Raw genomic sequence first — 6,745 nt, forward strand, 5'->3', positions numbered from 1 at the left:
CAACTTCGTGTTCTAACCTCCACCAACGAGGACGTAGGATTGTCCCAACAATTCAAATCTCTAGATACACCTGAGGGAGTCCTGGATTAGGGGGTCCCCGGGCGTCCGGGCTATGTGACATGGGCCGGACTAGTGGGCCGTGAAGATACAAGATAGAAGGCCTTCCCTTGTGTCCGGATGGGACTCTCCTTTGCATGGATGACAAGCTTGGCGTTCCAATATGAAGATTCCTTTCTCTGTAAACCGACTCTGTACGACCCTAGGCCCCTCTGGTGTCTATATAAACCGGAGGGTTTATTCCATTGAGGCAATCATAATCATATAGGCTAGACATCTAGGGTTTAGCTATTATGATCTCGAGGTAGATCAACTCTTATAACCCCTATACTCATCAAAGTCAATCAAGCAGGAAGTAGGGTATTACCTCCATCAAGAGTGCCCGAACCTGGGTAAACATCGTGTCCCTTGTCTCCTGTTACCTTCGATCCTCAGACGCATAGTTCGGGACCCCCTACCTGAGATCGGCCGGTTTTGACACCGACCTTGGTGCTTTCATTGAGAGTTCCATTGTGCCGTCAACAGAAGGCTCGATGGCTCGTTCGATTATCTACAACGATGCCGTCTCCGGGGAAGCTTACCTCCTCGGCCAAATTTTTGTATTCGGTGACTTCGTTCTACGTGCCAACTCGATTAGCCACCTCGAACAGATTGACAGCTACGCCCCTGGTCATCAGATCAGTTTCGGGAACCTAAACTCTGTCGCCGATATCCGAGGAGACTTGATCTTCGAAGGGTTTGTGGCCCCGACCATCGCTCTGGCCTTAGATCCGGAGCAAACCATCAGGTCCGAAGATGGGGGTGTGAAGCCAACCGGACTCTCCGTTCCCAACCGCATTATCGAGGATCTGGATGCGATCATGTCCACGGCGGAATCAGTCCAGGTTCCCCCTATCATTGAAAGGCCGGACTAGCCCCCAGACTCCAGATCCGAACTCTCGAAGTCCACGCCAAGTAGGCAGGGCCAGGAGGCTTTCACCCCGGCCAGCCCCGCAGACTCTCACTTCCACGTCCAAACCTTGCTCTTAAACGAGGCCCTGGACTTAATGTGATCCCTCGCTATTACAGAGGAATCACTTCCGAACTACGCCCAACCCGGACTAGGGGCCGAGAGCGGGGAATTTTGAAGGAAATATGCCCTAGAGGCAATAATAAAGTTGCAATCTATATTTCCTTATATAATGATAAATATTTATTATTCATGCTAGAATTGTATTAACCGGAAACTTAGTACATGTGTGAATACATAGACAAACAGAGTGTCCCTAGTATGCCTCTACTTGACTAGCTCGTTAATCAAAGATGGTTAAGTTTCCTAGCCATAGACATGTGTTGTCATTTGATGAACGGGATCACATCATTAGAGAATGATGTGATGGACAAGACCCATCTGTTAGCTTAGCAAAATGATCGTTTAGTTTTTCTGCTATTGCTTTCTTCATAACTTATACATGTTCCTCAGACTATGAGATTATGCAACTCCCGAATACCGAAGGAACACTTTGTGTGCTATCAAATGTCACAACATAACTGGGTGATTATAAAGATGCTCTATAGGTGTCTCTGATGGTGTTTGTTGAGTTGGCATAGATTGAGATTAGGATTTGTCACTCCGTGTATCGGAGAGGTATCTCTGGGCCCTCTCGGTAATGCACATCACTATGAGCCTTGCAAGCAATGTATCTAATGAGTTAGCCACGGGATGATGCATTACGAAACGAGTAAAGAGACTTGCCGGTGATGAGATTGAACTAGGTATGATAATACCCATGATCGAATCTCGGGCAAGTAACATACCGATGACAAAGGGAACAACTTATGTTGTTATGCGGTTTGACCGATAAATATCTTCGTAGAATATATAGAAGCCAATATGATCATCCAGGTTCTGCTATTGGTTATCGACCGGAGATATGTCTCAGTCATGTCTACATAGTTCTCGAACCCGTAGGGTCCACGCGCTTAATGTTCGATGACGATTTATATTATGGGTTTCGTGTTTTGATGAATCGAAGTTTGTTCAAAGTCCCGGATGAGATCACGGACATGACGAGGAGTCTCGAAATGGTCGAGGCATAAACATTCATATATTGGAAGGCTACATTCGGACACCGGAATGGTTCGGGGCGTTTCGGATAAGTTTTGGAGTACCGAGGGTTATCGGAACCCCCTCCCCCCCGGGAAGTTAATGGGCCATCATGGGCCTTAGTGGAGAAGAGAGAGGGCCGGCCAGAGGTGGCACGCGCCCCCTGCCCAATCCAAATTGGACAAGGGGAGGGGCGGCGCCCCCCTCCTTCCTTCTCTCCTCTTCCTCCTTCCCTCCTTTTCCCTCTCTTGGATGGAAGGGGACTCCAACTAGGATTCCCCCAACTAGGATTGGGAATCCTAGTTGGACTCCCCATGGCGCGCCCCCTCTAGGCCGGCCTCCTCCTCCTCCCCCCTTTATATACATGGGAGGGGGGCACCCCAAAGGACACACAAGTTTCTCTTAGCCGTGTGCGGTGCCCCCCTCCATAGTTACACACCTCGGTCATATCGTTGTAGTGCTTAGGCGAAGCCCTGCGTCGGTAAACTTCATCATCACCGTCACCACGCCATCGTGTTAATGGAACTCCCCCTCGGCCTCAACTGGATCAAGAGTTCAAGGGACGTCACCGAGTTAAACATGTGCTGAACGTGGAGGTGCCGTACGTTCGGTGCTTGGATCAGTTGGATCGCAAAGACGTTCGACTACATCAACCGCGTTATTAAACGTTTCCGCTTTCGGTCTACGAGGGTACGTAGACACACTCTCCCCTCTTGTTACTGTGCATCTCCTAGATAGATCTTGCGTGATCATAGGAATTTTTTTGAAATGTTGTGTTCCCCAACAAATTTTATGTCCCACCCACCACCCACTTCATAGCCACTGTCAAAGACTTAACCGACATACTAGATTACGCCTCTGAAGACATCGACGGTATGGACGACGATGCCGGAGACGAACAAGGCCAAGACCCGCCGATTACCGGACGTTGGACAACCACTTCCACATATGAGGTATACATGGTGGACACAACCAAAGAGGATGACGATGCAAATAGGAAAGATCCGGTAGAGGACAAATCTGACGAGGCGCCACCGAAACATCGACACCAGCGACGGTGCTCAAAATCGCGTCGTGGCAAAGATAGTAATATCGGCACCGGAGACGATAACACTTCGGAGGGTGTCGAAGAGCCCGAAGCCCCCGTCGAGCCCACATCCGAACAAGACGATGTGGGAGAGGGGCAAGTCAACGCCGACGACCCGGTCGGGAACGGGGACTCGGGAGATAGTAATTATCTACCTCTCTCCGAAGACGATGTGAGCCTCGGCGACGAAGAATTCATCGTGCCAGAGGAACCACTCGAGCAGGAGCACTTTAAGTGCCAGCTAATCGCCACTGCAAGAAGTCTAAAAAAGCAGCAGCAGTAGCTCCAAGCCGAGCAAGATACACTCAACGACAGATGGACCCAAGTCCTAGGTGCCGAATGAAGGAAATATGCCCTAGAGGCAATAATAAAGTTATTATTTATTTCCTCATATCATGATAAATGTTTATTATTCATGCTATAATTGTATTAACCGGAAACATGATACATGTGTGAATACATAGACAAACATATAGTCACTAGTATGCCTCTACTTGACTAGCTCATTAATCAAAGATGGTTATGTTTCCTAACCATTGACATGTGTTGTCATTTGATTAATGGGATCACATCATTAGGAGAATGAGGTGATTGACATGACCCATCCCGTTAGCTTAGCACTTGATCGTTTAGTATTCTACTATTGCTTCCTTCATGACTTATACATGTTCCTATAACTATGAGAATTGTGTAACTCCCGTTTACCGGAGGAACACTTTGGGTACTACCAAACGTCACAACGTAACTGGGTGATTATAAAGGAGTACTACAGGTGTCTCCGAAGGTACATGTTGAGTTAGCATAATTCGAGATTAGGTTTTGTCACTCCGATTGTCGGAGAGGTATCTCTGGGCCCTCTCGGCAATGCTCATCACCTAAGCCTTGCAAGCATGTAAGTAATGAGTTAGTTATAAGATGAAGTATTACAGAACGAGTAAAGAGACTTGTCGATAACGAGATTGAACTAGGTATTGGATACCGACGATCGAATCTCGGACAAGTAACATACCGATGACAAAGGGAACAACGTATGTTGTTATGTGGTTTGACCGATAAAGATCTTCGTAGAATATGTAGGAACCAATATGGGCATCCAGGTCCTGCTATTGGTTATTGACCAGAGATGTGTCTCAGTCATGTCTACATCGTTCTCGAACCGTAGGGTCCGCACGCTTAAGGTTTCGATGACAGTTATATTATGAGTTTATGTATTTTGATGTACCGAAGGTTGTTCGGAGTCCCGGATATGATTACGGACATGACGAGGAGTCTCGAAATGGTCGAGACATAAAGATTGATATATTGGACGGATATATTTGGATACCGGAAAGGTTCCGGAGAAGTTTGGAGCCCCGGAAGGTTACCGGAACCCCCCGGGAGGTATATGGGCCTTATTGGGCCCATGTAGGAGGAAGAGAGAAGGAGCAAGGGAAGGGGGCGCGCCCCCCCAAGCCCAATCCGAATTGGGGAAGGGGGCCGGCCCCCCCTTTCCTTTCTCCTTCCCCCTCTTCCTATTACTACTACTAGTACTACTTCCTAATACTAGTACTCTTTCCTTCCCCCTCCAAATAAGATAAGGAAAAGAGAGGGAAACCTACTTGGAGTAGGTTTCCCCCTCCTCATGGCGCGCCCCCCTTAGGGCCGGCCACCTCCTCCCTCCCTCCTTTATATACAGGGGTAGGGGGGCACCCTAGGACATACAAGTTGATCATTGATCGTTCCTTAGCCGTGTGCGGTGCCCCCCTCCACGATATTACACCTCGGTCATATTGTAGCGGTGCTTAGGCGAAGTCCTGCAACAGGAGAACATCAAGATCGTCACCACACCGTCGTGCTGACGGAACTCCCCCTCGGCGCCTCTGCTGGATCGGAGATCGAGGGTGCGTCATCGAGCTGTACGCGTGTCAAGAACTCGGAGGTGCCGGAGTAACGGTACTTGGATCGGTTGAACCGGAGGACGTACGACTACTTCCTCTACGTTGCGTCAACGCTTCCGCTTCGGTCTACGAGGGTACGTAGACAACACTCTCCCCTCGTTGCTATATCATCACCATGATCTTGCGTGTGCGTAGGAAATTTTTTGAAATTACCGCGTTCCCCAACAGTGGCATCCAAGCCTAGGTTTTATGTGTTGATGTTATATGCACGAGTAGAACACAAGTAAGTTGTGGACGATATAAGTCATACTGCCTACCAGCATGTCATACTTTGGTTCAGCGGTATTGTGAGATGAAGCGGCCCGGACCGACATTACGCGTACGCTTACGCGAGACTGGTTTCACCGTTACGAGCACTCGTGCTTAAAGGTGGCTGGCGGGTGTCTGTCTCTCTCACTTTAGTTGAACCGAGTGTGGCTATGCCCGGTCCTTGTGAAGGTTAAAACGGAGTCTATTTGACAAACTATCGTTGTGGTTTTGATGCGTAGGTGAGATTGGTTCTTGCTTAAGTCCGTAGCAGCCACGTAAAATTTGCAACAACAAAGTAGAGGACGTCTAACTTGTTTTTGCAGGGCATGTTGTGATGTGATATGGCCAAGACATGATGCTATATTTTATTGTATGAGATGATCATGTTTTGTAACCGAAGTTATCGGCAACTGGCAGGAGCCATATGGTTGTCGCTTTATTGTATGAAATGCAAACGCCCTGTAATTGCTTTACTTTATCACTAAGCGGTAGCGATAGTCGTAGAAGCAATAGATGGCGTAACGACAACGATGCTACGATGGAGATCAAGGTGTCGCGCCGGTGACGATGGTGATCACGACGGTGCTTCGAAGATGGAGATCACAAGCACAAGATGATGATGGCCATATCATATCACTTATATTGATTGCATGTGATGTTTATCCTTTATGCATCTTATCTTGCTTTGATTGACGGTAGCATTTTAAGATGATCTCTCACTAATTATCAAGCAGTGTTCTCCCTGAGTATGCACCGTTGCGAAAGTTCTTCGTGCTGAGACACCACGTGATGATCGGGTGTGATAGGCTCTACGTTCAAATACAACGGGTGCAAAACAGTTGCACACGCGGAATACTCAGGTTATACTTGACGAGCCTAGCATATACAGATATGGCCTCGGAACACGGGGACCGAAAGGTCGAGCGTGAATCATATAGTAGATATGATCAACATAGAGATGTTCACCATTGAAACTACTCCATCTCACGTGATGATCGGACATGGTTTAGTTGATTTGGATCACGTAATCACTTAGATGACTAGAGAGATGTCTGTCTAAGTGGGAGTTCTTTAGTAATATGATTAATTGAACTTAAATTTATCATGAACTTAGTACCTGATAGTATTTTGCTTGTCTATGTTTGTTTGTAGATAGATGGCTCGTGCTATTGTTCCGTTGAATTTTAATGTGTTCCTTGAGAAAGCAAAGTTGAAAGATGATGGTAGCAATTACACGGACTGGGTCCGTAACCTGAGGATTATCCTCATTGCTGCACAGGAGAGTTACGTCCTGGAAGCACCGCTGGGTGCCAGGCCTGCTGCTGATGC

Source organism: Triticum dicoccoides, chromosome 1A (genome assembly GCF_002162155.2).
Source record: "Triticum dicoccoides isolate Atlit2015 ecotype Zavitan chromosome 1A, WEW_v2.0, whole genome shotgun sequence".
In the NCBI taxonomy this organism is placed as follows: Eukaryota; Viridiplantae; Streptophyta; class Magnoliopsida; order Poales; family Poaceae; genus Triticum; species Triticum dicoccoides.